General features: G+C 45.1%; 55 non-coding genes across 55 annotated transcripts; all 55 read right to left on the bottom strand.

The window, feature by feature from the left end:
- Positions 1–13: 13 nt before the first annotated feature.
- On the bottom strand, positions 14–103 carry Trnam-cau (transfer RNA methionine (anticodon CAU)). Its single transcript is given in 2 exon segments — positions 14–49; positions 67–103. It is a non-coding gene; the product is annotated as a tRNA-Met (tRNA).
- A 720-nt stretch (positions 104–823) lies between these two features.
- Trnam-cau (transfer RNA methionine (anticodon CAU)) lies at positions 824–913 on the bottom strand. Its single transcript is given in 2 exon segments — positions 824–859; positions 877–913. It is a non-coding gene; the product is annotated as a tRNA-Met (tRNA).
- Positions 914–1,147: 234 nt separating this feature from the next.
- On the bottom strand, positions 1,148–1,237 carry Trnam-cau (transfer RNA methionine (anticodon CAU)). Its single transcript is given in 2 exon segments — positions 1,148–1,183; positions 1,201–1,237. It is a non-coding gene; the product is annotated as a tRNA-Met (tRNA).
- A 72-nt stretch (positions 1,238–1,309) lies between these two features.
- Trnay-aua (transfer RNA tyrosine (anticodon AUA)) lies at positions 1,310–1,398 on the bottom strand. The gene is given in 2 exon segments: positions 1,310–1,345; positions 1,362–1,398. It is a non-coding gene; the product is annotated as a tRNA-Tyr (tRNA).
- A 72-nt stretch (positions 1,399–1,470) lies between these two features.
- Trnai-uau (transfer RNA isoleucine (anticodon UAU)) lies at positions 1,471–1,560 on the bottom strand. Its single transcript is given in 2 exon segments — positions 1,471–1,506; positions 1,524–1,560. It is a non-coding gene; the product is annotated as a tRNA-Ile (tRNA).
- Positions 1,561–1,956: 396 nt separating this feature from the next.
- Positions 1,957–2,046, bottom strand: Trnal-cag (transfer RNA leucine (anticodon CAG)). Its single transcript is given in 2 exon segments — positions 1,957–1,992; positions 2,010–2,046. It is a non-coding gene; the product is annotated as a tRNA-Leu (tRNA).
- A 234-nt stretch (positions 2,047–2,280) lies between these two features.
- Trnam-cau (transfer RNA methionine (anticodon CAU)) lies at positions 2,281–2,370 on the bottom strand. Its single transcript is given in 2 exon segments — positions 2,281–2,316; positions 2,334–2,370. It is a non-coding gene; the product is annotated as a tRNA-Met (tRNA).
- Positions 2,371–2,604: 234 nt separating this feature from the next.
- Trnam-cau (transfer RNA methionine (anticodon CAU)) lies at positions 2,605–2,694 on the bottom strand. Its single transcript is given in 2 exon segments — positions 2,605–2,640; positions 2,658–2,694. It is a non-coding gene; the product is annotated as a tRNA-Met (tRNA).
- A 720-nt stretch (positions 2,695–3,414) lies between these two features.
- Trnam-cau (transfer RNA methionine (anticodon CAU)) lies at positions 3,415–3,504 on the bottom strand. Its single transcript is given in 2 exon segments — positions 3,415–3,450; positions 3,468–3,504. It is a non-coding gene; the product is annotated as a tRNA-Met (tRNA).
- Positions 3,505–3,738: 234 nt separating this feature from the next.
- Positions 3,739–3,828, bottom strand: Trnam-cau (transfer RNA methionine (anticodon CAU)). Its single transcript is given in 2 exon segments — positions 3,739–3,774; positions 3,792–3,828. It is a non-coding gene; the product is annotated as a tRNA-Met (tRNA).
- Positions 3,829–3,900: 72 nt separating this feature from the next.
- On the bottom strand, positions 3,901–3,989 carry Trnay-aua (transfer RNA tyrosine (anticodon AUA)). Its single transcript is given in 2 exon segments — positions 3,901–3,936; positions 3,953–3,989. It is a non-coding gene; the product is annotated as a tRNA-Tyr (tRNA).
- A 72-nt stretch (positions 3,990–4,061) lies between these two features.
- On the bottom strand, positions 4,062–4,151 carry Trnai-uau (transfer RNA isoleucine (anticodon UAU)). Its single transcript is given in 2 exon segments — positions 4,062–4,097; positions 4,115–4,151. It is a non-coding gene; the product is annotated as a tRNA-Ile (tRNA).
- A 558-nt stretch (positions 4,152–4,709) lies between these two features.
- Positions 4,710–4,799, bottom strand: Trnam-cau (transfer RNA methionine (anticodon CAU)). Its single transcript is given in 2 exon segments — positions 4,710–4,745; positions 4,763–4,799. It is a non-coding gene; the product is annotated as a tRNA-Met (tRNA).
- A 1,044-nt stretch (positions 4,800–5,843) lies between these two features.
- On the bottom strand, positions 5,844–5,933 carry Trnam-cau (transfer RNA methionine (anticodon CAU)). The gene is given in 2 exon segments: positions 5,844–5,879; positions 5,897–5,933. It is a non-coding gene; the product is annotated as a tRNA-Met (tRNA).
- A 72-nt stretch (positions 5,934–6,005) lies between these two features.
- Trnay-aua (transfer RNA tyrosine (anticodon AUA)) lies at positions 6,006–6,094 on the bottom strand. Its single transcript is given in 2 exon segments — positions 6,006–6,041; positions 6,058–6,094. It is a non-coding gene; the product is annotated as a tRNA-Tyr (tRNA).
- Positions 6,095–6,166: 72 nt separating this feature from the next.
- Trnai-uau (transfer RNA isoleucine (anticodon UAU)) lies at positions 6,167–6,256 on the bottom strand. The gene is given in 2 exon segments: positions 6,167–6,202; positions 6,220–6,256. It is a non-coding gene; the product is annotated as a tRNA-Ile (tRNA).
- A 396-nt stretch (positions 6,257–6,652) lies between these two features.
- Positions 6,653–6,742, bottom strand: Trnam-cau (transfer RNA methionine (anticodon CAU)). The gene is given in 2 exon segments: positions 6,653–6,688; positions 6,706–6,742. It is a non-coding gene; the product is annotated as a tRNA-Met (tRNA).
- A 234-nt stretch (positions 6,743–6,976) lies between these two features.
- Positions 6,977–7,066, bottom strand: Trnam-cau (transfer RNA methionine (anticodon CAU)). Its single transcript is given in 2 exon segments — positions 6,977–7,012; positions 7,030–7,066. It is a non-coding gene; the product is annotated as a tRNA-Met (tRNA).
- Positions 7,067–7,300: 234 nt separating this feature from the next.
- Positions 7,301–7,390, bottom strand: Trnam-cau (transfer RNA methionine (anticodon CAU)). Its single transcript is given in 2 exon segments — positions 7,301–7,336; positions 7,354–7,390. It is a non-coding gene; the product is annotated as a tRNA-Met (tRNA).
- A 720-nt stretch (positions 7,391–8,110) lies between these two features.
- On the bottom strand, positions 8,111–8,200 carry Trnam-cau (transfer RNA methionine (anticodon CAU)). Its single transcript is given in 2 exon segments — positions 8,111–8,146; positions 8,164–8,200. It is a non-coding gene; the product is annotated as a tRNA-Met (tRNA).
- A 234-nt stretch (positions 8,201–8,434) lies between these two features.
- On the bottom strand, positions 8,435–8,524 carry Trnam-cau (transfer RNA methionine (anticodon CAU)). The gene is given in 2 exon segments: positions 8,435–8,470; positions 8,488–8,524. It is a non-coding gene; the product is annotated as a tRNA-Met (tRNA).
- A 72-nt stretch (positions 8,525–8,596) lies between these two features.
- Trnay-aua (transfer RNA tyrosine (anticodon AUA)) lies at positions 8,597–8,685 on the bottom strand. Its single transcript is given in 2 exon segments — positions 8,597–8,632; positions 8,649–8,685. It is a non-coding gene; the product is annotated as a tRNA-Tyr (tRNA).
- A 72-nt stretch (positions 8,686–8,757) lies between these two features.
- Trnai-uau (transfer RNA isoleucine (anticodon UAU)) lies at positions 8,758–8,847 on the bottom strand. Its single transcript is given in 2 exon segments — positions 8,758–8,793; positions 8,811–8,847. It is a non-coding gene; the product is annotated as a tRNA-Ile (tRNA).
- A 558-nt stretch (positions 8,848–9,405) lies between these two features.
- On the bottom strand, positions 9,406–9,495 carry Trnam-cau (transfer RNA methionine (anticodon CAU)). Its single transcript is given in 2 exon segments — positions 9,406–9,441; positions 9,459–9,495. It is a non-coding gene; the product is annotated as a tRNA-Met (tRNA).
- Positions 9,496–10,539: 1,044 nt separating this feature from the next.
- Trnam-cau (transfer RNA methionine (anticodon CAU)) lies at positions 10,540–10,629 on the bottom strand. The gene is given in 2 exon segments: positions 10,540–10,575; positions 10,593–10,629. It is a non-coding gene; the product is annotated as a tRNA-Met (tRNA).
- A 72-nt stretch (positions 10,630–10,701) lies between these two features.
- On the bottom strand, positions 10,702–10,790 carry Trnay-aua (transfer RNA tyrosine (anticodon AUA)). Its single transcript is given in 2 exon segments — positions 10,702–10,737; positions 10,754–10,790. It is a non-coding gene; the product is annotated as a tRNA-Tyr (tRNA).
- Positions 10,791–10,862: 72 nt separating this feature from the next.
- On the bottom strand, positions 10,863–10,952 carry Trnai-uau (transfer RNA isoleucine (anticodon UAU)). Its single transcript is given in 2 exon segments — positions 10,863–10,898; positions 10,916–10,952. It is a non-coding gene; the product is annotated as a tRNA-Ile (tRNA).
- Positions 10,953–11,348: 396 nt separating this feature from the next.
- On the bottom strand, positions 11,349–11,438 carry Trnam-cau (transfer RNA methionine (anticodon CAU)). The gene is given in 2 exon segments: positions 11,349–11,384; positions 11,402–11,438. It is a non-coding gene; the product is annotated as a tRNA-Met (tRNA).
- A 720-nt stretch (positions 11,439–12,158) lies between these two features.
- Positions 12,159–12,248, bottom strand: Trnam-cau (transfer RNA methionine (anticodon CAU)). The gene is given in 2 exon segments: positions 12,159–12,194; positions 12,212–12,248. It is a non-coding gene; the product is annotated as a tRNA-Met (tRNA).
- Positions 12,249–12,482: 234 nt separating this feature from the next.
- Positions 12,483–12,572, bottom strand: Trnam-cau (transfer RNA methionine (anticodon CAU)). Its single transcript is given in 2 exon segments — positions 12,483–12,518; positions 12,536–12,572. It is a non-coding gene; the product is annotated as a tRNA-Met (tRNA).
- A 233-nt stretch (positions 12,573–12,805) lies between these two features.
- Trnai-uau (transfer RNA isoleucine (anticodon UAU)) lies at positions 12,806–12,895 on the bottom strand. The gene is given in 2 exon segments: positions 12,806–12,841; positions 12,859–12,895. It is a non-coding gene; the product is annotated as a tRNA-Ile (tRNA).
- A 557-nt stretch (positions 12,896–13,452) lies between these two features.
- Positions 13,453–13,542, bottom strand: Trnam-cau (transfer RNA methionine (anticodon CAU)). The gene is given in 2 exon segments: positions 13,453–13,488; positions 13,506–13,542. It is a non-coding gene; the product is annotated as a tRNA-Met (tRNA).
- Positions 13,543–14,100: 558 nt separating this feature from the next.
- Trnam-cau (transfer RNA methionine (anticodon CAU)) lies at positions 14,101–14,190 on the bottom strand. Its single transcript is given in 2 exon segments — positions 14,101–14,136; positions 14,154–14,190. It is a non-coding gene; the product is annotated as a tRNA-Met (tRNA).
- Positions 14,191–14,424: 234 nt separating this feature from the next.
- Positions 14,425–14,514, bottom strand: Trnam-cau (transfer RNA methionine (anticodon CAU)). Its single transcript is given in 2 exon segments — positions 14,425–14,460; positions 14,478–14,514. It is a non-coding gene; the product is annotated as a tRNA-Met (tRNA).
- A 397-nt stretch (positions 14,515–14,911) lies between these two features.
- Positions 14,912–15,000, bottom strand: Trnay-aua (transfer RNA tyrosine (anticodon AUA)). Its single transcript is given in 2 exon segments — positions 14,912–14,947; positions 14,964–15,000. It is a non-coding gene; the product is annotated as a tRNA-Tyr (tRNA).
- Positions 15,001–15,234: 234 nt separating this feature from the next.
- On the bottom strand, positions 15,235–15,324 carry Trnam-cau (transfer RNA methionine (anticodon CAU)). Its single transcript is given in 2 exon segments — positions 15,235–15,270; positions 15,288–15,324. It is a non-coding gene; the product is annotated as a tRNA-Met (tRNA).
- A 396-nt stretch (positions 15,325–15,720) lies between these two features.
- On the bottom strand, positions 15,721–15,810 carry Trnam-cau (transfer RNA methionine (anticodon CAU)). The gene is given in 2 exon segments: positions 15,721–15,756; positions 15,774–15,810. It is a non-coding gene; the product is annotated as a tRNA-Met (tRNA).
- A 558-nt stretch (positions 15,811–16,368) lies between these two features.
- Positions 16,369–16,458, bottom strand: Trnam-cau (transfer RNA methionine (anticodon CAU)). Its single transcript is given in 2 exon segments — positions 16,369–16,404; positions 16,422–16,458. It is a non-coding gene; the product is annotated as a tRNA-Met (tRNA).
- A 396-nt stretch (positions 16,459–16,854) lies between these two features.
- Trnam-cau (transfer RNA methionine (anticodon CAU)) lies at positions 16,855–16,944 on the bottom strand. Its single transcript is given in 2 exon segments — positions 16,855–16,890; positions 16,908–16,944. It is a non-coding gene; the product is annotated as a tRNA-Met (tRNA).
- Positions 16,945–18,149: 1,205 nt separating this feature from the next.
- Trnay-aua (transfer RNA tyrosine (anticodon AUA)) lies at positions 18,150–18,238 on the bottom strand. The gene is given in 2 exon segments: positions 18,150–18,185; positions 18,202–18,238. It is a non-coding gene; the product is annotated as a tRNA-Tyr (tRNA).
- Positions 18,239–18,310: 72 nt separating this feature from the next.
- Trnai-uau (transfer RNA isoleucine (anticodon UAU)) lies at positions 18,311–18,400 on the bottom strand. The gene is given in 2 exon segments: positions 18,311–18,346; positions 18,364–18,400. It is a non-coding gene; the product is annotated as a tRNA-Ile (tRNA).
- Positions 18,401–18,796: 396 nt separating this feature from the next.
- Positions 18,797–18,886, bottom strand: Trnam-cau (transfer RNA methionine (anticodon CAU)). Its single transcript is given in 2 exon segments — positions 18,797–18,832; positions 18,850–18,886. It is a non-coding gene; the product is annotated as a tRNA-Met (tRNA).
- A 234-nt stretch (positions 18,887–19,120) lies between these two features.
- On the bottom strand, positions 19,121–19,210 carry Trnam-cau (transfer RNA methionine (anticodon CAU)). The gene is given in 2 exon segments: positions 19,121–19,156; positions 19,174–19,210. It is a non-coding gene; the product is annotated as a tRNA-Met (tRNA).
- Positions 19,211–19,606: 396 nt separating this feature from the next.
- Trnam-cau (transfer RNA methionine (anticodon CAU)) lies at positions 19,607–19,696 on the bottom strand. The gene is given in 2 exon segments: positions 19,607–19,642; positions 19,660–19,696. It is a non-coding gene; the product is annotated as a tRNA-Met (tRNA).
- A 234-nt stretch (positions 19,697–19,930) lies between these two features.
- Trnam-cau (transfer RNA methionine (anticodon CAU)) lies at positions 19,931–20,020 on the bottom strand. The gene is given in 2 exon segments: positions 19,931–19,966; positions 19,984–20,020. It is a non-coding gene; the product is annotated as a tRNA-Met (tRNA).
- Positions 20,021–20,092: 72 nt separating this feature from the next.
- Trnay-aua (transfer RNA tyrosine (anticodon AUA)) lies at positions 20,093–20,181 on the bottom strand. The gene is given in 2 exon segments: positions 20,093–20,128; positions 20,145–20,181. It is a non-coding gene; the product is annotated as a tRNA-Tyr (tRNA).
- A 72-nt stretch (positions 20,182–20,253) lies between these two features.
- On the bottom strand, positions 20,254–20,343 carry Trnai-uau (transfer RNA isoleucine (anticodon UAU)). Its single transcript is given in 2 exon segments — positions 20,254–20,289; positions 20,307–20,343. It is a non-coding gene; the product is annotated as a tRNA-Ile (tRNA).
- Positions 20,344–20,577: 234 nt separating this feature from the next.
- Trnam-cau (transfer RNA methionine (anticodon CAU)) lies at positions 20,578–20,667 on the bottom strand. Its single transcript is given in 2 exon segments — positions 20,578–20,613; positions 20,631–20,667. It is a non-coding gene; the product is annotated as a tRNA-Met (tRNA).
- An 881-nt stretch (positions 20,668–21,548) lies between these two features.
- Positions 21,549–21,638, bottom strand: Trnam-cau (transfer RNA methionine (anticodon CAU)). Its single transcript is given in 2 exon segments — positions 21,549–21,584; positions 21,602–21,638. It is a non-coding gene; the product is annotated as a tRNA-Met (tRNA).
- A 720-nt stretch (positions 21,639–22,358) lies between these two features.
- On the bottom strand, positions 22,359–22,447 carry Trnay-aua (transfer RNA tyrosine (anticodon AUA)). The gene is given in 2 exon segments: positions 22,359–22,394; positions 22,411–22,447. It is a non-coding gene; the product is annotated as a tRNA-Tyr (tRNA).
- Positions 22,448–22,681: 234 nt separating this feature from the next.
- Trnam-cau (transfer RNA methionine (anticodon CAU)) lies at positions 22,682–22,771 on the bottom strand. Its single transcript is given in 2 exon segments — positions 22,682–22,717; positions 22,735–22,771. It is a non-coding gene; the product is annotated as a tRNA-Met (tRNA).
- A 396-nt stretch (positions 22,772–23,167) lies between these two features.
- On the bottom strand, positions 23,168–23,257 carry Trnam-cau (transfer RNA methionine (anticodon CAU)). Its single transcript is given in 2 exon segments — positions 23,168–23,203; positions 23,221–23,257. It is a non-coding gene; the product is annotated as a tRNA-Met (tRNA).
- Positions 23,258–23,329: 72 nt separating this feature from the next.
- On the bottom strand, positions 23,330–23,419 carry Trnam-cau (transfer RNA methionine (anticodon CAU)). Its single transcript is given in 2 exon segments — positions 23,330–23,365; positions 23,383–23,419. It is a non-coding gene; the product is annotated as a tRNA-Met (tRNA).
- Positions 23,420–23,815: 396 nt separating this feature from the next.
- On the bottom strand, positions 23,816–23,905 carry Trnam-cau (transfer RNA methionine (anticodon CAU)). Its single transcript is given in 2 exon segments — positions 23,816–23,851; positions 23,869–23,905. It is a non-coding gene; the product is annotated as a tRNA-Met (tRNA).
- Positions 23,906–24,787: 882 nt separating this feature from the next.
- Trnam-cau (transfer RNA methionine (anticodon CAU)) lies at positions 24,788–24,877 on the bottom strand. Its single transcript is given in 2 exon segments — positions 24,788–24,823; positions 24,841–24,877. It is a non-coding gene; the product is annotated as a tRNA-Met (tRNA).
- Positions 24,878–25,218: the final 341 nt, after the last annotated feature.

Raw genomic sequence — 25,218 nt, 5'->3', positions numbered from 1 at the left:
CAAAAGGAAACATTGCCCCGGGTGAGGATCGAACTCACGACCTTCAGATAGCTCTATTGAGAGGATTATGAGACTGACGCGCTGCCTACTGCGCTACCGAGGCTTCGAACCAATTTCTATAGAAGAATATCTCAACGTTAACAAAACAAGTAACAACTTTCCCAAAACGAAACGTTGCCCCGGGTGAGGATCGAACTCACGATCTTAAGATAGCTCCATTGAGAGGATTATGTGTCTGACGTGCTGCCTACTGCGCTACCGAGGCTTTGAACCCAGGGCAATAGAAGAATATCGCAACGTTAACAAAACAAGTAACAACTTTCTCAAAAGGAAACATTGCCCCGGGTGAGGATCGAACTCACAACCTTCAGATAGCTCTATTGAGATGATTATGAGACAGACGCGCTGCCTACTGCGCTACCGAGGCTTCAAACCAATTTCTATAGAAGAATATCTCAACGTTAACAAAACAAGTAACAACTTTTTTGAAAAATAACGTTGCCCCGGGTGAGGAACGAACTAACGACCTCCAGATAGCTCTATTGAGAGGATTATGAGACTAACGCGCTACCTACTGTGCTACCCAGGCTTCGAACCAATGGCAACAGAAGAATATCGCAACGTTAACAAAACAAGTAACAACTTTCTCAAAAAGAAACGTTGCCCCGGGTGAGGATCGAACTCACGATATCCAGATAGCTCCATTGAGAGGATTATGAGATAGACGTGCTGCCTACTGCGCTACCGAGGCTTTGAACCCAGGGCAATAGAAGAATATCGCAACGTTAACAAAACAAGTAACAACTTTCTCAAAAGGAAACGTTGCCCCGGGTGAGGATCGAACTCACGACCTTCAGATAGCTCTATAGAGAGGATTATGAGACTGACGCACTGCCTACTGCGCTACCGAGGCTTCTAACTAATGGCAATAGAAGAATATCGAAACGTTAACAAAACAAGTAACAACTTTCTCAAAAAGAAACGTTGCCTCGGGTGAGGATCGAACTCACTGTCTCCAGATAGCTCCATTGAGAGGATTATGAGACTGACGCGCTGCCTACTGCGCTACCGAGGCTTTGAACACAGGGCTATAGAAGAATATCGCAACGTTAACAAAACAAGTAACAACTTTCTCAAAAGGAAACGTTGCCCCGGGTGAGGATCGAACTCACGACCTTCAGATAGCTCTATTGAGAGGATTATGAGATTGACGCGCTGCCTACTGCGCTACCGAGGCTTCGAACCAATGGCAATAGAAGAATATCGCAACATTAACAAAACAAGTAACAACTTTCTCAAAAAGAAACGTTGCCCCGGGTGAGGATCGAACTCACGATCTCCAGATAGCTCCATTGAGAGGATTATGATCTGACGTGCTTCCTACTGCGCTACCGAGGCTTCGAACCGACTTCTATAGAAGAATATCTCAACGTTAACAAAACAAGTAACAACTTTTTCGAAAAATAAAGTTGCCCCGGGTGAGGATCGAACTAACGACCTCCAGATAGCTCTATTGAGAGGATTATAAGACTGACGCGCTGCCTACTGCGCTACCGAGGCTTCGAATCAATTTCTATAGAAGAATATCTCAACGCTAACAAAACAAGTAACAACTTTTTCGAAAAATAACGTTGCCCCGGGTGAGGAACGAACTAACGACCTCCAGATAGCTCTATTGAGAGGATTATGAGACTAACGCGCTACCTACTGTGCTACCCAGGCTTCGAACCAATGGCAACAGAAGAATATCGCAACGTTAACAAAACAAGTAACAACTTTCTCAAAAAGAAACGTTGCCCCGGTTGAGGATCGAACTCACGATATCCAGATAGCTCCATTGAGAGGATTATGAGACTGACGTGCTGCCTACTGCGCTACCGAGGCTTTGAACCCAGGGCAATAGAAGAATATCGCAACGTTAACAAAACAAGTAACAACTTTCTCAAAAGGAAACGTTGCCCCGGGTGAGGATCGAACTCACGACCTTCAGATAGCTCTATAGAGAGGATTCTGAGACTGACGCACTGCCTACTGCGCTACCGAGGCTTCTAACTAATGGCAATAGAAGAATATCGCAACGTTAACAAAACGAGTAACAACTTTCTCAAAAAGAAACGTTGCCCCGTGTTAGGATCGAACTCACGGTCTCCAGATAGCTCCATTGAGAGGATTATGAGACTGACGTGCTGCCTACTGCGCTACCGAGGCTTTGAAGCCAGGGCAATAGAAGTATATCGCAACGTTAACAAAACAAGTAACAACTTTCTCAAAAGGAAACGTTGCCCCGGGTGAGGATCGAACTCACGACTTTCAGATAGCTCTATTGAGAGGATTATGAGACTGACGCGCTGCCTACTGCGCTACCGAGGCTTCGAACCAATGGCAATAGAAGAATATCGCAACGTTAACAAAACAAGTAACAACTTTCTCAAAAAGAAACGTTGCCCCGGGTGAGGATCGAACTCACGATCTCCGGATAGCTCCATTGAGAGGATTATGTGTCTGACGTGCTGCCTACTGCGCTACCGAGGCTTTGAACCCAGGGCAATAGAAGAATATCGCAACGTTAACAAAACAAGTAACAACTTTCTCAAAAGGAAACATTGCCCCGGGTGAGGATCGAACTCACGACCTTCAGATAGCTCTATTGAGAGGATTATGAGACTGACGCGCTGCCTACTGCGCTACCGAGGCTTCGAACCAATTTCTATAGAAGAATATCTCAACGTTAACAAAACAAGTAACAACTTTCCCAAAACGAAACGTTGCCCCGGGTGAGGATCGAACTCACGATCTTAAGATAGCTCCATTGAGAGGATTATGTGTCTGACGTGCTGCCTACTGCGCTACCGAGGCTTTGAACCCAGGGCAATAGAAGAATATCGCAACGTTAACAAAACAAGTAACAACTTTCTCAAAAGGAAACATTGCCCCGGGTGAGGATCGAACTCACAACCTTCAGATAGCTCTATTGAGATGAGTATGAGACAGACGCGCTGCCTACTGCGCTACCGAGGCTTCAAACCAATTTCTATAGAAGAATATCTCAACGTTAACAAAACAAGTAACAACTTTTTTGAAAAATAACGTTGCCCCGGGTGAGGAACGAACTAACGACCTCCAGATAGCTCTATTGAGAGGATTATGAGACTAACGCGCTACCTACTGTGCTACCCAGGCTTCGAACCAATGGCAACAGAAGAATATCGCAACGTTAACAAAACAAGTAACAACTTTCTCAAAAAGAAACGTTGCCCCGGGTGAGGATCGAACTCACGATATCCAGATAGCTCCATTGAGAGGATTATGAGATTGACGTGCTGCCTACTGCGCTACCGAGGCTTTGAACCCAGGGCAATAGAAGAATATCGCAACGTTAACAAAACAAGTAACAACTTTCTCAAAAGGAAACGTTGCCCCGGGTGAGGATCGAACTCACGACCTTCAGATAGCTCTATAGAGAGGATTATGAGACTGACGCACTGCCTACTGCGCTACCGAGGCTTCTAATTAATGGCAATAGAAGAATATCGAAACGTTAACAAAACAAGTAACAACTTTCTCAAAAAGAAACGTTGCCTCGGGTGAGGATCGAACTCACTGTCTCCAGATAGCTCCATTGAGAGGATTATGAGACTGACGCGCTGCCTACTGCGCTACCGAGGCTTTGAACACAGGGCTATAGAAGAATATCGCAACGTTAACAAAACAAGTAACAACTTTCTCAAAAGGAAACGTTGCCCCGGGTGAGGATCGAACTCACGACCTTCAGATAGCTCTATTGAGAGGATTATGAGATTGACGCGCTGCCTACTGCGCTACCGAGGCTTCGAACCAATGGCAATAGAAGAATATCGCAACGTTAACAAAACAAGTAACAACTTTCTCAAAAAGAAACGTTGCCCCGGGTGAGGATCGAACTCACGATCTCCAGATAGCTCCATTGAGAGGATTATGATCTGACGTGCTTCCTACTGCGCTACCGAGGCTTCGAACCGATTTCTATAGAAGAATATCTCAACGTTAACAAAACAAGTAACAACTTTTTCGAAAAATAAAGTTGCCCCGGGTGAGGATCGAACTAACGACCTCCAGATAGCTCTATTGAGAGGATTATAAGACTGACGCGCTGCCTACTGCGCTACCGAGGCTTCGAATCAATTTCTATAGAAGAATATCTCAACGCTAACAAAACAAGTAACAACTTTTTCGAAAAATAACGTTGCCCCGGGTGAGGAACGAACTAACGACCTCCAGATAGCTCTATTGAGAGGATTATGAGACTAACGCGCTACCTACTGTGCTACCCAGGCTTCGAACCAATGGCAACAGAAGAATATCGCAACGTTAACAAAACAAGTAACAACTTTCTCAAAAAGAAACGTTGCCCCGGTTGAGGATCGAACTCACGATATCCAGATAGCTCCATTGAGAGGATTATGAGACTGACGTGCTGCCTACTGCGCTACCGAGGCTTTGAACCCAGGGCAATAGAAGAATATCGCAACGTTAACAAAACAAGTAACAACTTTCTCAAAAAGAAACGTTGCCCCGGGTGAGGATCGAACTCACGATCTCCGGATAGCTCCATTGAGAGGATTATGTGTCTGACGTGCTGCCTACTGCGCTACCGAGGCTTTGAACCCAGGGCAATAGAAGAATATCGCAACGTTAACAAAACAAGTAACAACTTTCTCAAAAGGAAACATTGCCCCGGGTGAGGATCGAACTCACGACCTTCAGATAGCTCTATTGAGAGGATTATGAGACTGACGCGCTGCCTACTGCGCTACCGAGGCTTCGAACCAATTTCTATAGAAGAATATCTCAACGTTAACAAAACAAGTAACAACTTTCCCAAAACGAAACGTTGCCCCGGGTGAGGATCGAACTCACGATCTTAAGATAGCTCCATTGAGAGGATTATGTGTCTGACGTGCTGCCTACTGCGCTACCGAGGCTTTGAACCCAGGGCAATAGAAGAATATCGCAACGTTAACAAAACAAGTAACAACTTTCTCAAAAGGAAACATTGCCCCGGGTGAGGATCGAACTCACAACCTTCAGATAGCTCTATTGAGATGATTATGAGACAGACGCGCTGCCTACTGCGCTACCGAGGCTTCAAACCAATTTCTATAGAAGAATATCTCAACGTTAACAAAACAAGTAACAACTTTTTTGAAAAATAACGTTGCCCCGGGTGAGGAACGAACTAACGACCTCCAGATAGCTCTATTGAGAGGATTATGAGACTAACGCGCTACCTACTGTGCTACCCAGGCTTCGAACCAATGGAAACAGAAGAATATCGCAACGTTGACAAAACAAGTAACAACTTTCTCAAAAAGAAACGTTGCCCCGGGTGAGGATCGAACTCACGATATCCAGATAGCTCCATTGAGAGGATTATGAGATTGACGTGCTGCCTACTGCGCTACCGAGGCTTTGAACCCAGGGCAATAGAAGAATATCGCAACGTTAACAAAACAAGTAACAACTTTCTCAAAAGGAAACGTTGCCCCGGGCGAGGATCGAACTCACGACCTTCAGATAGCTCTATAGAGAGGATTATGAGACTGACGCACTGCCTACTGCGCTACCGAGGCTTCTAACTAATGGCAATAGAAGAATATCGAAACGTTAACAAAACAAGTAACAACTTTCTCAAAAAGAAACGTTGCCTCGGGTGAGGATCGAACTCACTGTCTCCAGATAGCTCCATTGAGAGGATTATGAGACTGACGCGCTGCCTACTGCGCTACCGAGGCTTTGAACACAGGGCTATAGAAGAATATCGCAACGTTAACAAAACAAGTAACAACTTTCTCAAAAGGAAACGTTGCCCCGGGTGAGGATCGAACTCACGACCTTCAGATAGCTCTATTGAGAGGATTATGAGATTGACGCGCTGCCTACTGCGCTACCGAGGCTTCGAACCAATGGCAATAGAAGAATATCGCAACGTTAACAAAACAAGTAACAACTTTCTCAAAAAGAAACGTTGCCCCGGGTGAGGATCGAACTCACGATCTCCAGATAGCTCCATTGAGAGGATTATGATCTGACGTGCTTCCTACTGCGCTACCGAGGCTTCGAACCGATTTCTATAGAAGAATATCTCAACGTTAACAAAACAAGTAACAACTTTTTCGAAAAATAAAGTTGCCCCGGGTGAGGATCGAACTAACGACCTCCAGATAGCTCTATTGAGAGGATTATAAGACTGACGCGCTGCCTACTGCGCTACCGAGGCTTCGAATCAATTTCTATAGAAGAATATCTCAACGCTAACAAAACAAGCAACAACTTTTTCGAAAAATAACGTTGCCCCGGGTGAGGAACGAACTATCGACCTCCAGATAGCTCTATTGAGAGGATTATGAGACTAACGCGCTACCTACTGTGCTACCCAGGCTTCGAACCAATGGCAACAGAAGAATATCGCAACGTTAACAAAACAAGTAACAACTTTCTCAAAAAGAAACGTTGCCCCGGTTGAGGATCGAACTCACGATATCCAGATAGCTCCATTGAGAGGATTATGAGACTGACGTGCTGCCTACTGCGCTACCGAGGCTTTGAACCCAGGGCAATAGAAGAATATCGCAACGTTAACAAAACAAGTAACAACTTTCTCAAAAGGAAACGTTGCCCCGGGTGAGGATCGAACTCACGACCTTCAGATAGCTCTATAGAGAGGATTATGAGACTGACGCACTGCCTACTGCGCTACCGAGGCTTCTAACTAATGGCAATAGAAGAATATCGCAACGTTAACAAAACGAGTAACAACTTTCTCAAAAAGAAACGTTGCCCCGTGTTAGGATCGAACTCACGGTCTCCAGATAGCTCCATTGAGAGGATTATGAGACTGACGTGCTGCCTACTGCGCTACCGAGGCTTTGAAGCCAGGGCAATAGAAGTATATCGCAACGTTAACAAAACAAGTAACAACTTTCTCAAAAGGAAACGTTGCCCCGGGTGAGGATCGAACTCACGACTTTCAGATAGCTCTATTGAGAGGATTATGAGACTGACGCGCTGCCTACTGCGCTACCGAGGCTTCGAACCAATGGCAATAGAAGAATATCGCAACGTTAACAAAACAAGTAACAACTTTCTCAAAAAGAAACGTTGCCCCGGGTGAGGATCGAACTCACGATCTCCGGATAGCTCCATTGAGAGGATTATGTGTCTGACGTGCTGCCTACTGCGCTACCGAGGCTTTGAACCCAGGGCAATAGAAGAATATCGCAACGTTAACAAAACAAGTAACAACTTTCTCAAAAGGAAACATTGCCCCGGGTGAGGATCGAACTCACGACCTTCAGATAGCTCTATTGAGAGGATTATGAGACTGACGCGCTGCCTACTGCGCTACCGAGGCTTCGAACCAATTTCTATAGAAGAATATCTCAACGTTAACAAAACAAGTAACAACTTTCCCAAAACGAAACGTTGCCCCGGGTGAGGATCGAACTCACGATCTTAAGATAGCTCCATTGAGAGGATTATGTGTCTGACGTGCTGCCTACTGCGCTACCGAGGCTTTGAACCCAGGGCAATAGAAGAATATCGCAACGTTAACAAAACAAGTAACAACTTTCTCAAAAGGAAACATTGCCCCGGGTGAGGATCGAACTCACAACCTTCAGATAGCTCTATTGAGATGAGTATGAGACAGACGCGCTGCCTACTGCGCTACCGAGGCTTCAAACCAATTTCTATAGAAGAATATCTCAACGTTAACAAAACAAGTAACAACTTTTTTGAAAAATAACGTTGCCCCGGGTGAGGAACGAACTAACGACCTCCAGATAGCTCTATTGAGAGGATTATGAGACTAACGCGCTACCTACTGTGCTACCCAGGCTTCGAACCAATGGCAACAGAAGAATATCGCAACGTTAACAAAACAAGTAACAACTTTCTCAAAAAGAAACGTTGCCCCGGGTGAGGATCGAACTCACGATATCCAGATAGCTCCATTGAGAGGATTATGAGATTGACGTGCTGCCTACTGCGCTACCGAGGCTTTGAACCCAGGGCAATAGAAGAATATCGCAACGTTAACAAAACAAGTAACAACTTTCTCAAAAGGAAACGTTGCCCCGGGTGAGGATCGAACTCACGACCTTCAGATAGCTCTATAGAGAGGATTATGAGACTGACGCACTGCCTACTGCGCTACCGAGGCTTCTAATTAATGGCAATAGAAGAATATCGAAACGTTAACAAAACAAGTAACAACTTTCTCAAAAAGAAACGTTGCCTCGGGTGAGGATCGAACTCACTGTCTCCAGATAGCTCCATTGAGAGGATTATGAGACTGACGCGCTGCCTACTGCGCTACCGAGGCTTTGAACACAGGGCTATAGAAGAATATCGCAACGTTAACAAAACAAGTAACAACTTTCTCAAAAGGAAACGTTGCCCCGGGTGAGGATCGAACTCACGACCTTCAGATAGCTCTATTGAGAGGATTATGAGATTGACGCGCTGCCTACTGCGCTACCGAGGCTTTGAACCAATGGCAATAGAAGAATATCGCAACGTTAACAAAACAAGTAACAACTTTCTCAAAAAGAAACGTTGCCCCGGGTGAGGATCGAACTCACGATCTCCAGATAGCTCCATTGAGAGGATTATGATCTGACGTGCTTCCTACTGCGCTACCGAGGCTTCGAACCGATTTCTATAGAAGAATATCTCAACGTTAACAAAACAAGTAACAACTTTTTCGAAAAATAAAGTTGCCCCGGGTGAGGATCGAACTAACGACCTCCAGATAGCTCTATTGAGAGGATTATAAGACTGACGCGCTGCCTACTGCGCTACCGAGGCTTCGAATCAATTTCTATAGAAGAATATCTCAACGCTAACAAAACAAGTAACAACTTTTTCGAAAAATAACGTTGCCCCGGGTGAGGAACGAACTAACGACCTCCAGATAGCTCTATTGAGAGGATTATGAGACTAACGCGCTACCTACTGTGCTACCCAGGCTTCGAACCAATGGCAACAGAAGAATATCGCAACGTTAACAAAACAAGTAACAACTTTCTCAAAAAGAAACGTTGCCCCGGTTGAGGATCGAACTCACGATATCCAGATAGCTCCATTGAGAGGATTATGAGACTGACGTGCTGCCTACTGCGCTACCGAGGCTTTGAACCCAGGGCAATAGAAGAATATCGCAACGTTAACAAAACAAGTAACAACTTTCTCAAAAAGAAACGTTGCCCCGGGTGAGGATCGAACTCACGATCTCCGGATAGCTCCATTGAGAGGATTATGTGTCTGACGTGCTGCCTACTGCGCTACCGAGGCTTTGAACCCAGGGCAATAGAAGAATATCGCAACGTTAACAAAACAAGTAACAACTTTCTCAAAAGGAAACATTGCCCCGGGTGAGGATCGAACTCACGACCTTCAGATAGCTCTATTGAGAGGGTTATGAGACTGACGCGCTGCCTACTGCGCTACCGAGGCTTCGAACCAATTTCTATAGAAGAATATCTCAACGTTAACAAAACAAGTAACAACTTTCCCAAAACGAAACGTTGCCCCGGGTGAGGATCGAACTCACGATCTTAAGATAGCTCCATTGAGAGGATTATGTGTCTGACGTGCTGCCTACTGCGCTACCGAGGCTTTGAACCCAGGGCAATAGAAGAATATCGCAACGTTAACAAAACAAGTAACAACTTTCTCAAAAGGAAACATTGCCCCGGGTGAGGATCGAACTCACAACCTTCAGATAGCTCTATTGAGATGATTATGAGACAGACGCGCTGCCTACTGCGCTACCGAGGCTTCAAACCAATTTCTATAGAAGAATATCTCAACGTTAACAAAACAAGTAACAACTTTTTTGAAAAATAACGTTGCCCCGGGTGAGGAACGAACTAACGACCTCCAGATAGCTCTATTGAGAGGATTATGAGACTAACGCGCTACCTACTGTGCTACCCAGGCTTCGAACCAATGGAAACAGAAGAATATCGCAACGTTAACAAAACAAGTAACAACTTTCTCAAAAAGAAACGTTGCCCCGGGTGAGGATCGAACTCACGATATCCAGATAGCTCCATTGAGAGGATTATGAGATTGACGTGCTGCCTACTGCGCTACCGAGGCTTTGAACCCAGGGCAATAGAAGAATATCGCAACGTTAACAAAACAAGTAACAACTTTCTCAAAAGGAAACGTTGCCCCGGGCGAGGATCGAACTCACGACCTTCAGATAGCTCTATAGAGAGGATTATGAGACTGACGCACTGCCTACTGCGCTACCGAGGCTTCTAACTAATGGCAATAGAAGAATATCGAAACGTTAACAAAACAAGTAACAACTTTCTCAAAAAGAAACGTTGCCTCGGGTGAGGATCGAACTCACTGTCTCCAGATAGCTCCATTGAGAGGATTATGAGACTGACGCGCTGCCTACTGCGCTACCGAGGCTTTGAACACAGGGCTATAGAAGAATATCGCAACGTTAACAAAACAAGTAACAACTTTCTCAAAAGGAAACGTTGCCCCGGGTGAGGATCGAACTCACGACCTTCAGATAGCTCTATTGAGAGGATTATGAGATTGACGCGCTGCCTACTGCGCTACCGAGGCTTCGAACCAATGGCAATAGAAGAATATCGCAACGTTAACAAAACAAGTAACAACTTTCTCAAAAAGAAACGTTGCCCCGGGTGAGGATCGAACTCACGATCTCCAGATAGCTCCATTGAGAGGATTATGATCTGACGTGCTTCCTACTGCGCTACCGAGGCTTCGAACCGATTTCTATAGAAGAATATCTCAACGTTAACAAAACAAGTAACAACTTTTTCGAAAAATAAAGTTGCCCCGGGTGAGGATCGAACTAACGACCTCCAGATAGCTCTATTGAGAGGATTATAAGACTGACGCGCTGCCTACTGCGCTACCGAGGCTTCGAATCAATTTCTATAGAAGAATATCTCAACGCTAACAAAACAAGTAACAACTTTTTCGAAAAATAACGTTGCCCCGGGTGAGGAACGAACTATCGACCTCCAGATAGCTCTATTGAGAGGATTATGAGACTAACGCGCTACCTACTGTGCTACCCAGGCTTCGAACCAATGGCAACAGAAGAATATCGCAACGTTAACAAAACAAGTAACAACTTTCTCAAAAAGAAACGTTGCCCCGGTTGAGGATCGAACTCACGATATCCAGATAGCTCCATTGAGAGGATTATGAGACTGACGTGCTGCCTACTGCGCTACCGAGGCTTTGAACCCAGGGCAATAGAAGAATATCGCAACGTTAACAAAACAAGTAACAACTTTCTCAAAAGGAAACGTTGCCCCGGGTGAGGATCGAACTCACGACCTTCAGATAGCTCTATAGAGAGGATTATGAGACTGACGCACTGCCTACTGCGCTACCGAGGCTTCTAACTAATGGCAATAGAAGAATATCGCAACGTTAACAAAACGAGTAACAACTTTCTCAAAAAGAAACGTTGCCCCGTGTTAGGATCGAACTCACGGTCTCCAGATAGCTCCATTGAGAGGATTATGAGACTGACGCGCTGCCTACTGTGCTACCGAGGCTTTGAACACAGGGCAATAGAAGAATATCGCAACGTTAACAAAACAAGTAACAACTTTCTCAAAAGGAAACGTTGCCCCGGGTGAGGATCGAACTCACGATCTTCAAATAGCTCTATTGAGAGGATTATGAGACTGACGCGCTGCCTACTGCGCTACCGAGGCTTCGAACCAATGGCAATAGAAGAATATCTCAACGTTAACAAAACAAGTAACAACTTTTTTGAAAAATAACGTTGCCCCGGGTGAGGAACGAACTAACGACCTCCAGATAGCTCTATTGAGAGGATTATGAGACTAACGCGCTACCTACTGTGCTACCCAGGCTTCGAACCAATGGCAACAGAAGAATATCGCAACGTTAACAAAACAAGTAACAACTTTCTCAAAAAGAAACGTTGCCCCGGGTGAGGATCGAACTCACGATATCCAGATAGCTCCATTGAGAGGATTATGAGATTGACGTGCTGCCTACTGCGCTACCGAGGCTTTGAACCCAGGGCAATAGAAGAATATCGCAACGTTAACAAAACAAGTAACAACTTTCTCAAAAGGAAACGTTGCCCCGGGTGAGGATCGAACTCACGACCTTCAGATAGCTCTATAGAGAGGATTATGAGACTGACGCACTGCCTACTGCGCTACCGAGGCTTCTAACTAATGGCAATAGAAGAATATCGAAACGTTAACAAAACAAGTAACAACTTTCTCAAAAAGAAACGTTGCCTCGGGTGAGGATCGAACTCACTGTCTCCAGATAGCTCCATTGAGAGGATTATGAGACTGACGCGCTGCCTACTGCGCTACCGAGGCTTTGAACACAGGGCAATAGAAGAATATCGCAACGTTAACAAAACAAGTAACAACTTTCTCAAAAGGAAACGTTGCCCCGGGTGAGGATCGAACTCACGACCTTCAGATAGCTCTATTGAGAGGATTATGAGATTGACGCGCTGCCTACTGCGCTACCGAGGCTTCGAACCAATGGCAATAGAAGAATATCGCAACGTTAACAAAACAAGTAACAACTTTCTCAAAAAGAAACGTTGCCCCGGGTGAGGATCGAACTCACGATCTCCAGATAGCTCCATTGAGAGGATTATGATCTGACGTGCTTCGTACTGCGCTACCGAGGCTTCGAATCGATTTCTATAGAAGAATATCTCAACGTTAACAAAACAAGTAACAACTTTTTCGAAAAATAAAGTTGCCCCGGGTGAGGATCGAACTAACGACCTCCAGATAGCTCTATTGAGAGGATTATAAGACTGACGCGCTGCCTACTGCGCTACCGAGGCTTCGAATCAATTTCTATAGAAGAATATCTCAACGCTAACAAAACAAGTAACAACTTTTTCGAAAAATAACGTTGCCCCGGGTGAGGAACGAACTAACGACCTCCAGATAGCTCTATTGAGAGGATTATGAGACTAACGCGCTGCCTACTGCGCTACCGAGGCTTTGAACCCAGGGCAATAGAAGAATATCGCAACGTTAACAAAACAAGTAACAACTTTCTCAAAAGGAAACGTTGCCTCGGGTGAGGATCGAACTCACGACCTTCAGATAGCTCTATAGAGAGGATAATGAGACTGACGCACTGCCTACTGCGCTACCGAGGCTTCTAACTAATGGCAATAGAAGAATATCGCAACGTTACAAAACGAGTAACAACTTTCTCAAAAAGAAACGTTGCCCCGTGTTAGGATCGAACTCACGGTCTCCAGATAGCTCCATTGAGAGGATTATGAGACTGACGCGCTGCCTACTGCGCTACCGAGGCTTTGAACACAGGGCAATAGAAGAATATCGCAACGTTAACAAAACAAGTAACAACTTTCTCAAAAGGAAACGTTGCCCCGGGTGAGGATCGAACTCACGACCTTCAAATAGCTCTATTGAGAGGATTATGAGACTGACGCGCTGCCTACTGCGCTACCGAGGCTTCGAACCAATGGTAATAGAAGAATATCGCAACGTTAACAAAACAAGTAACAACTTTCTCAAAAAGAAACGTTGCCCCGGGTGAGGATCAAACTCACGATCTCCAGATAGCTCCATTGAGAGGATTATGTGTCTGACGTGCTGCCTACTGCGCTACCGAGGCTTCGAACCAATTTCTATAGAAGAATATCTCAACGGTAACAAAACAAGTAACAACTTTTTCGAAAAATAACGTTGCCCCGGGTGCGGATCGAACTAACGACCTCCAGATAGCTCTATTGAGAGGATTATGAGACTAACGCGCTGCCTACTGTGCTACCCAGGCTTCGAATCAATGGCAAAAGATGAATATCGCAACTTTAGCAAAAAAAGAAAAAGGATGTTCAAAATACAACATTGCTCCGGGTGACGATCGAACTCTCGACCTTCAGATAGCTCTATTGAGTGGATTATGAGACTGACGCGCTGCCTACTGCGCTACCGAGGCTTCGAAACCATGGCAATAGAAGAATATCGCAACGTTAACAAAACAAGTAACAACTTCCTCAAAAAGAAACGTTGCCCCGGGTGAGGATCGAACTCACGACCTTCAGATAGCTCTATAGAGAAGATTATGAGACTGAAGCGCTACCTACTGCGCTACCGAGGCTTCGAGCCAATGGCAATAGAAGAATATCGCAACGTTAACAAAAGAAGTAACAACGTTTTCAAAAAATAACGTAGCCACGAGTGAGGATCGAACTCACTAACTTCAAATAGCTCTATTGAAATAATAATGATTCTGACGCGCTGCCTACTGCGCTACAGAGGCGTCGAAGCAAAAGCAATAGATGAATATCGCAACTTTAACAAAACAAGTCACAACTTTCTCAAAAGGAAACATTGCCCCGGGTGAGGATCGAACTCACGACCTTCAGATAGCTCTATTGAGAGGATTATGAGACTGACGCGCTGCCTACTGCGCTACCGAGGCTTCGAACCAATTTCTATAGAAGAATATCTCAACGTTAACAACACAAGTAACAACTTTTTCGAAAAATAACGTTGCCCCGGGTGAGGATCGAACTAACGACCTCCAGATAGCTCTTATTGAGAGGATTATGAGACTGACGCGCTGCCTACTGTGCTACCCAGGCTTCGAACCAATGGCAAAAGATGAATATCGCAACTTTAGCAAAAAAAGAAAAAGGATGTTCAAAATACAACATTGCTCCGGGTGACGATCGAACTCACGACCTTCAGATAGCTCTATTGAGTGGATTATGAGACTGACGCGCTGCCTACTGCTCTACCGAGGCTTCGAAACCATGGCAATAGAAGAATATCGCAACGTTAACAAAACAAGTAACAACTTCCTCAAAAAGAAACGTTGCCCTGGGTGAGGATCGAACTCACGACCTTCAGATAGCTCTATAGAGAAGATTATGAACTGAAGCGCTACCTACTGCGCTACCGAGGCTTCGAGCCAATGGCAATAGAAGAATATCGCAACGTTAACAAAAGAAGTAACAACGTTTTCAAAAAATAACGTAGCCACGAGTGAGGATCGAACTCACTAACTTCAAATAGCTCTATTGAAATAATAATGATTCTGACGCGCTGCCTACTGCGCTACAGAGGCGTCGAAGCAAAAGCAATAGATGAATATCGCAACTTTAACAAAACAAGTCACAACTTTCTCAAACGGAAACATTGCCCCGGGTGAGGATCGAACTCACGACCTTCAGATAGCTCTATTGAGAGGATTATGAGACTGACGCGCTGCCTACTGCGCTACCGAGGCTTCGAACCAATTTCTATAGAAGAATATCTCAACGTTAACAACACAAGTAACAACTTTTTCGAAAAATAACGTTGCCCCGGGTGAGGATCGAACTAACGACCTCCAGATAGCTCTATTGAGAGTATTATGAGACTAACGCGCTGCCTACTGTGCTACCCAGGCTTCGAACCAATGGCAACAGAACAATATCGCAACGTTAACAAAACAAGTAACAACTTTCTCAAAAAGAAACGTTGCCCCGGGTGAGGATCGAACTCACGGTCTCCAGACAGCTCCATTGAGAGGATTATGAGACTGACGCGATGCCTACTGCGCTACCGAGGCTTTGAACCCAGGGCAATAGAAGAATATCGCAACGTTAACAAAACAAGTAACAACTTTCTCAAAAGGAAACGTTGCCCCGGGTGAGGATCGAACTCACGACCTTCAGATAGCTCTATAGAGAGGATTATGAGACTGACGCGCTGCCTACTGCGCTACCGAGGCTTCTAACTAATGGCAATAGAAGAATATCGCAACGTTAACAAAACAAGTAACAACTTTCTCAAAAAGAAACGCTGCCCCGGATGAGGATCGAACTCACGGTCTCCAGATAGCTCCATTGAGAGGATTATGAGACTGACGCGCTGCCTACTGCGCTACCGAAGCTTTGAACCCAGGGCAATAGAAGAATATCGCAACGTTAACAAAACAAGTAACAACTTTCTCAAAAGGAAACGTTGCCCCGGGTGAGGATCGAACTCAAGACCTACAGATAGCTCTATTGAGAGGATTATGAGACTGACGCGCTGCCTACTGCGCTACCGAGGCTTCGAACCAATGGCAATAGAAGAATATCGCAACGTTAACAAAACAAGTAACAACTTTCTGAAAAAGAAACGTTGCCCCGGGTGAGGATCGAACTCCCGATCTCCAGATAGCTCCATTGAGGGGATTATGTGTCTGACGCGCTGCCTACTGCGCTACCGAGTCTTTGAACCCAGGGCAATAGAAGAATATCGCAACGTTAACAAAACAAGTAACAACTTTCTCAAAAGGAAACATTGCCCCGGGTGAGGATCGAACTCACGACCTTCAGATAGCTCTATTGAGAGGATTATGAGACTGACGCGCTGCCTACTGCGCTACCGAGGCTTCGAACCAATTTCTATAGAAGAATATCTCAACGTTAACAAAACAAGTAACAACTTTTTCGAAAAATAACGTTGCCCCGGGTGTGGATCGAACTAACGCCCTCCAGATAGCTCTATTGAGAGGATTATGAGACTAACGCGCTGCCTACTGTGCTACCCAGGCTTCGAACCAATGGCAACAGAACAATATCGCAACGTTAACAAAACAAGTAACAACTTTCTCAAAAAGAAACGTTGCCCCGGGTGAGGATCGAACTCACGGTCTCCAGATAGCTCCATTGAGAGGATTATGAGACTGACGCGATGCCTATATCGCTACCGAGGCTTTGAACCCAGGGCAATAGAAGAATATCGCAACGTTAACAAAACAAGTAACAACTTTCTCAAAAGGAAACGTTGCCCCGGGTGAGGATCGAACTCACGACCTTCAGATAGCTCTATAGAGAGGATTATGAGACTGACGCGCTGCCTACTGCGCTACCGAGGCTTCTAACTAATGGCAATAGAAGAATATCGCAACGTTAACAAAACAAGTAACAACTTTCTCAAAAAGAAACGCTGCCCCGGATGAGGATCGAACTCACGGTCTCCAGATAGCTCCATTGAGAGGATTATGAGACTGACGCGCTGCCTACTGCGCTACCGAAGCTTTGAACCCAGGGCAATAGAAGAATATCGCAACGTTAACAAAACAAGTAACAACTTTCTCAAAAGGAAACGTTGCCCCGGGTGAGGATCGAACTCAAGACCTACAGATAGCTCTATTGAGAGGATTATGAGACTGACGCGCTGCCTACTGCGCTACCGAGGCTTCGAACCAATGGCAATAGAAGAATATCGCAACGTTAACAAAACAAGTAACAACTTTCTCAAAAAGAAACGCTGCCCCGGATGAGGATCGAACTCACGGTCTCCAGATAGCTCCATTGAGAGGATTATGAGACTGACGCGCTGCCTACGGCGCTACCGAAGCTTTGAACCCAGGGCAATAGAAGAATATCGCAACGTTAACAAAACAAGTAACAACTTTCTCAAAAGGAAACGTTGCCCCGGGTGAGGATCGAACTCAAGACCTACAGATAGCTCTATTGAGAGGATTATGAGACTGACGCGCTGCCTACTGCGCTACCGAGGCTTCGAACCAATGGCAATAGAAGAATATCGCAACGTTAACAAAACAAGTAACAACTTTCTCAAAAAGAAACGTTGCCCCGGGTGAGGATCGAACTCCCGATCTCCAGATAGCTCCATTGAGGGGATTATGTGTCTGACGCGCTGCCTACTGCGCTACCGAGTCTTTGAACCCAGGGCAATAGAAGAATATCGCAACGTTAACAAAACAAGTAACAACTTTCTCAAAAGGAAACATTGCCCCGGGTGAGGATCGACTCACGACCTTCAGATAGCTCTATTGTGAGGATTATGAGACTGACGCGCTGCCTACTGCGCTACCGAGGCTTCGAACCAATTTCTATAGAAGAATATCTCAACGTTAACAAAACAAGTAACAACTTTTTCGAAAAATAACGTTGCCCCGGGTGAGGATCGAACTAACGCCCTCCAGATAGCTCTATTGAGAGGATTATGAGACTGACGCGCTGCCTACTGCTCTACCGAGGCTTCGAACCAATGGCAATAGAAGAATATCGCAACGTTAACAAAACAAGTAACAACTTTCTCAAAAAGAAACGTTGCCCCGGGTGAGGATCGAACTCACGATCTCCAGATAGCTCCATTGAGAGGATTATGATCTGACGTGCTTCCTACTGCGCTACCGAGGCTTCGAACCGATTTCTATAGAAGAATATCTCAACGTTAACAAAACAAGTAACAACTTTTTCGAAAAATAAAGTTGCCCCGGGTGAGGATCGAACTAACGACCTCCAGATAGCTCTATTGAGAGGATTATAAGACTGTCGCGCTGCCTACTGCGCTACCGAGGCTTCGAATCAATTTCTATAGAAGAATATCTCAACGCTAACAAAACAAGTAACAACTTTTTCGAAAAATAACGTTGCCCCGGGTGAGGAACGAACTAACGACCTCCAGATAGCTCTATTGAGAGGATTATGAGACTAACGCGCTACCTACTGTGCTACCCAGGCTTCGAACCAATGGCAAAAGAAGAATATCGCAACGTTAACAAAACAAGTAACAACTTTCTCAAAAAGAAACGTTGCCCCGGTTGAGGATCGAACTCACGATATCCAGATAGCTCCATTGAGAGGATTATGAGACTGACGTGCTGCCTACTGCGCTACCGAGGCTTTGAACCCAGGGCAATAGAAGAATATCGCAACGTTAACAAAACAAGTAACAACTTTCTCAAAAGGAAACGTTGCCCCGGGTGAGGATCGAACTCACGACCTTCAGATAGCTCTATAGAGAGGATTATGAGACTGACGCACTGCCTACTGCGCTACCGAGGCTACTAACTAATGGCAATAGAAGAATATCGCAACGTTAACAAAACGAGTAACAACTTTCTCAAAAAGAAACGTTGCCCCGTGTTAGGATCGAACTCACGGTCTCCAGATAGCTCCATTGAGAGGATTATGAGACTGACGCGCTGCCTACTGCGCTACCGAGGCTTTGAACACAGGGCAATAGAAGAATATCGCAACGTTAACAAAACAAGTAACAACTTTCTCAAAAGGAAACGTTGCCCCGGGTGAGGATCGAACTCACGACCTTCAAATAGCTCTATTGAGAGGATTATGAGACTGACGCGCTGCCTACTGCGCTACCGAGGCTTCGAACCAATGGCAATAGAAGAATATCTCAACGTTAACAAAACAAGTAACAACTTTTTTGAAAAATAACGTTGCCCCGGGTGAGGAACGAACTAACGACCTCCAGATAGCTCTATTGAGAGGATTATGAGACTAACGCGCTACCTACTGTGCTACCCAGGCTTCGAACCAATGGCAACAGAAGAATATCGCAACGTTAACAAAACAAGTAACAACTTTCTCAAAAAGAAACGTTGCCCCGGGTGAGGATCGAACTCACGATATCCAGATAGCTCCATTGAGAGGATTATGAGATTGACGTGCTGCCTACTGCGCTACCGAGGCTTTGAACCCAGGGCAATAGAAGAATATCGCAACGTTAACAAAACAAGTAACAACTTTCTCAAAAGGAAACGTTGCCCCGGGTGAGGATCGAACTCACGACCTTCAGATAGCTCTATAGAGAGGATTATGAGACTGACGCACTGCCTACTGCGCTACCGAGGCTTCTAACTAATGGCAATAGAAGAATATCGAAACGTTAACAAAACAAGTAACAACTTTCTCAAAAAGAAACGTTGCCTCGGGTGAGGATCGAACTCACTGTCTCCAGATAGCTCCATTGAGAGGATTATGAGACTGACGCGCTGCCTACCGCGCTACCGAGGCTTTGAACACAGGGCAATAGAAGAATATCGCAACGTTAACAAAACAAGTAACAACTTTCTCAAAAGGAAACGTTGCCCCGGGTGAGGATCGAACTCACGACCTTCAGATAGCTCTATTGAGAGGATTATGAGATTGACGCGCTGCCTACTGCGCTACCGAGGCTTTGAATCAATGGCAATAGAAGAATATCACAACGTTAACAAAACAAGTAACAACTTTCTCAAAAAGAAACGTTGCCCCGGGTGAGGATCGAACTCACGATCTCCAGATAGCTCCATTGAGAGGATTATGATCTGACGTGCTTCCTACTGCGCTACCGAGGCTTCGAACCGATTTCTATAGAAGAATATCTCAACGTTAACAAAACAAGTAACAACTTTTTCGAAAAATAAAGTTGCCCCGGGTGAGGATCGAACTAACGACCTCCAGATAGCTCTATTGAGAGGATTATAAGACTGACGCGCTGCCTACTGCGCTACCGAGGCTTCGAATCAATTTCTATAGAAGAATATCTCAACGCTAACAAAACAAGTAACAACTTTTTCGAAAAATAACGTTGCCCCGGGTGAGGAACGAACTAACGACCTCCAGATAGCTCTATTGAGAGGATTATGAGACTAACGCGCTGCCTACTGCGCTACCGAGGCTTTGAACCCAGGGCAATAGAAGAATATCGCAACGTTAACAAAACAAGTAACAACTTTCTCAAAAGGAAACGTTGCCCCGGGTGAGGATCGAACTCACGACCTTCAGATAGCTCTATAGAGAGGATTATGAGACTGACGCACTGCCTACTGCGCTACCGAGGCTTCTAACTAATGGCAATAGAAGAATATCGCAACGTTACAAAACGAGTAACAACTTTCTCAAAAAGAAACGTTGCCCCGTGTTAGGATCGAACTCACGGTCTCCAGATAGCTCCATTGAGAGGATTATGAGACTGACGCGCTGCCTACTGCGCTACCGAGGCTTTGAAGACAGGGCAATAGAAGAATATCGCAACGTTAACAAAACAAGTAACAACTTTCTCAAAAGGAAACGTTGCCCCGGGTGTGGATCGAACTCACGACCTTCAAATAGCTCTATTGAGAGGATTATGAGACTGACGCGCTGCCTACTGCGCTACCGAGGCTTCGAACCAATGGCAATAGAAGAATATCGCAACGTTAACAAAACAAGTAACAACTTTCTCAAAAAGAAACGTTGCCCCGGGTGAGGATCAAACTCACGATCTCCAGATAGCTCCATTGAGAGGATTATGTGTCTGACGTGCTGCCTACTGCGCTACCGAGGCTTCGAACCAATTTCTATAGAAGAATATCTCAACGGTAACAAAACAAGTAACAACTTTTTCGAAAAATAACGTTGCCCCGGGTGCGGATCGAACTAACGACCTCCAGATAGCTCTATTGAGAGGATTATGAGACTAACGCGCTGCCTACTGTGCTACCCAGGCTTCGAATCAATGGCAAAAGATGAATATCGCAACTTTAGCAAAAAAAGAAAAAGGATGTTCAAAATACAACATTGCTCCGGGTGACGATCGAACTCTCGACCTTCAGATAGCTCTATTGAGTGGATTATGAGACTGACGCGCTGCCTACTGCGCTACCGAGGCTTCGAAACCACGGCAATAGAAGAATATCGCAACGTTAACAAAACAAGTAACAACTTCCTCAAAAAGAAACGTTGCCCCGGGTGAGGATCGAACTCACGACCTTCAGATAGCTCTATAGAGAAGATTATGAGACTGAAGCGCTACCTACTGCGCTACCGAGGCTTCGAGCCAATGGCAATAGAAGAATATCGCAACGTTAACAAAAGAAGTAACAACGTTTTCAAAAAATAACGTAGCCACGAGTGAGGATCGAACTCACTAACTTCAAATAGCTCTATTGAAATAATAATGATTCTGACGCGCTGCCTACTGCGCTACAGAGGCGTCGAAGCAAAAGCAATAGATGAATATCGCAACTTTAACAAAACAAGTCACAACTTTCTTAAAAGGAAACATTGCCCCGGGTGAGGATCGAACTCACGACCTTCAGATAGCTCTATTGAGAGGATTATGAGACTGACGCGCTGCCTACTGCGATACCGAGGCTTCGAACCAATTTCTATAGAAGAATATCTCAACGTTAACAACACAAGTAACAACTTTTTCGAAAAATAACGTTGCCCCGGGTGAGGATCGAACTAACGACCTCCAGATAGCTCTATTGAGAGGATTATGAGACTGACGCGCTGCCTACTGTGCTACCCAGGCTTCGAACCAATGGCAAAAGATGAATATCGCAACTTTAGCAAAAAAAGAAAAAGGATGTTCAAAATACAACATTGCTCCGGGTGACGATCGAACTCACGACCTTCAGATAGCTCTATTGAGTGGATTATGAGACTGACGCGCTGCCTACTGCTCTACCGAGGCTTCGAAACCATGGCAATAGAAGAATATCGCAACGTTAACAAAACAAGTAACAACTTCCTCAAAAAGAAACGTTGCCCTGGGTGAGGATCGAACTCACGACCTTCAGATAGCTCTATAGAGAAGATTATGAACTGAAGCGCTACCTACTGCGCTACCGAGGCTTCGAGCCAATGGCAATAGAAGAATATCGCAACGTTAACAAAAGAAGTAACAACGTTTTCAAAAAATAACGTAGCCACGAGTGAGGATCGAACTCACTAACTTCAAATAGCTCTATTGAAATAATAATGATTCTGACGCGCTGCCTACTGCGCTACAGAGGCGTCGAAGCAAAAGCAATAGATGAATATCGCAACTTTAACAAAACAAGTCTTAACTTTCTCAAACGGAAACATTGCCCCGGGTGAGGATCGAACTCACGACCTTCAGATAGCTCTATTGAGAGGATTATGAGACTGACGCGCTGCCTACTGCGCTACCGAGGCTTCGAACCAATTTCTATAGAAGAATATCTCAACGTTAACAACACAAGTAACAACTTTTTCGAAAAATAACGTTGCCCCGGGTGAGGATCGAACTAACGACCTCCAGATAGCTCTATTGAGAGGATTATGAGACTAACGCGCTGCCTACTGTGCTACCCAGGCTTCGAACCAATGGCAACAGAACAATATCGCAACGTTAACAAAACAAGTAACAACTTTCTCAAAAAGAAACGTTGCCCCGGGTGAGGATCGAACTCATGGTCTCCAGATAGCTCCATTGAGAGGATTATGAGACTGACGCGATGCCTACTGCGCTACCGAGGCTTTGAACCCAGGGCAATAGAAGAATATCGCAACGTTAACAAAACAAGTAACAACTTTCTCAAAAGGAAACGTTGCCCCGGGTGAGGATCGAACTCACGACCTTCAGATAGCTCTATAGAGAGGATTATGAGACTGACGCGCTGCCTACTGCGCTACCGAGGCTTCTAACTAATGGCAATAGAAGAATATCGCAACGTTAACAAAACAAGTAACAACTTTCTCAAAAAGAAACGCTGCCCCGGATGAGGATCGAACTCACGACCTTCAGATAGCTCTATTGAGAGGATTATGAGACTGACGCGCTGCCTACTGCGCTACCGAGGCTTCGAACCAATTTCTATAGAAGAATATCTCAACGTTAACAAAACAAGTAACAACTTTTTCGAAAAATAACGTTGCCCCGGGTGAGGATCGAACTAACGCCCTCCAGATAGCTCTATTGAGAGGATTATGAGACTAACGCGCTGCCTACTGTGCTACCCAGGCTTCGAACCAATGGCAACAGAACAATATCGCAACGTTAACAAAACAAGTAACAACTTTCTCAAAAAGAAACGTTGCCCCGGGTGAGGATCGAACTCACGGTCTCCAGATAGCTCCATTGAGAGGATTATGAGACTGACGCGATGCCTATATCGCTACCGAGGCTTTGAACCCAGGGCAATAGAAGAATATCGCAACGTTAACAAAACAAGTAACAACTTTCTCAAAAGGAAACGTTGCCCCGGGTGAGGATCGAACTCACGACCTTCAGATAGCTCTATAGAGAGGATTATGAGACTGACGCGCTGCCTACTGCGCTACCGAGGCTTCTAACTAATGGCAATAGAAGAATATCGCAACGTTAACAAAACAAGTAACAACTTTCTCAAAAAGAAACGCTGCCCCGGATGAGGATCGAACTCACGGTCTCCAGATAGCTCCATTGAGAGGATTATGAGACTGACGCGCTGCCTACTGCGCTACCGAAGCTTTGAACCCAGGGCAATAGAAGAATATCGCAACGTTAACAAAACAAGTAACAACTTTCTCAAAAGGAAACGTTGCCCCGGGTGAGGATCGAACTCAAGACCTACAGATAGCTCTATTGAGAGGATTATGAGACTGACGCGCTGCCTACTGCGCTACCGAGGCTTCGAACCAATGGCAATAGAAGAATATCGCAACGTTAACAAAACAAGTAACAACTTTCTCAAAAAGAAACGCTGCCCCGGATGAGGATCGAACTCACGGTCTCCAGATAGCTCCATTGAGAGGATTATGAGACTGACGCGCTGCCTACTGCGCTACCGAAGCTTTGAACCCAGGGCAATAGAAGAATATCGCAACGTTAACAAAACAAGTAACAACTTTCTCAAAAGGAAACGTTGCCCCGGGTGAGGATCGAACTCAAGACCTACAGATAGCTCTATTGAGAGGATTATGAGACTGACGCGCTGCCTACTGCGCTACCGAGGCTTCGAACCAATTTCTATAGAAGAATATCTCAACGTTAACAAAACAAGTAACAACTTTTTCGAAAAATAACGTTGCCCCGGGTGAGGATCGTACTAACGCCCTCCAGATAGCTCTATTGAGAGGATTATGAGACTAACGCGCTGCCTACTGTGCTACCCAGGCTTCGAACCAATGGCAACAGACGAATATCGCAACGTTAACAAAACAAGTAACAACTTTCTCAAAAAGAAACGTTGCCCCGGGTGAGGATCGAACTCACGACCTTCAGATAGCTCTATTGAGAGGATTATGAGACTGACGCGCTGCCTACTGCGCTACCGAGGCTTCGAACCAATTTCTATAGAAGAATATCTCAACGTTAACAAAACAAGTAACAACTTTTTCGAAAAATAACGTTGCCCCGGGTGAGGATCGAACTAACGCCCTCCAGATAGCTCTATTGAGAGGATTATGAGACTAACGCGCTGCCTACTGTGCTACCCAGGCTTCGAACCAATGGCAACAGAACAATATCGCAACGTTAACAAAACAAGTAACAACTTTCTCAAAAAGAAACGTTGCCCCGGGTGAGGATCGAACTCACGGTCTCCAGATAGCTCCATTGAGAGGATTATGAGACTGACGCGATGCCTACTGCGCTACCGAGGCTTTGAACCCTGGGCAAT

Source organism: Argiope bruennichi, chromosome 8 (assembly GCF_947563725.1).
Source record: "Argiope bruennichi chromosome 8, qqArgBrue1.1, whole genome shotgun sequence".
NCBI classification, from domain to species: domain Eukaryota; kingdom Metazoa; phylum Arthropoda; class Arachnida; order Araneae; family Araneidae; genus Argiope; species Argiope bruennichi.
Note: the sequence above shows the minus strand (reverse complement) of the source record. Positions and strands in the feature narration are given on the sequence as shown.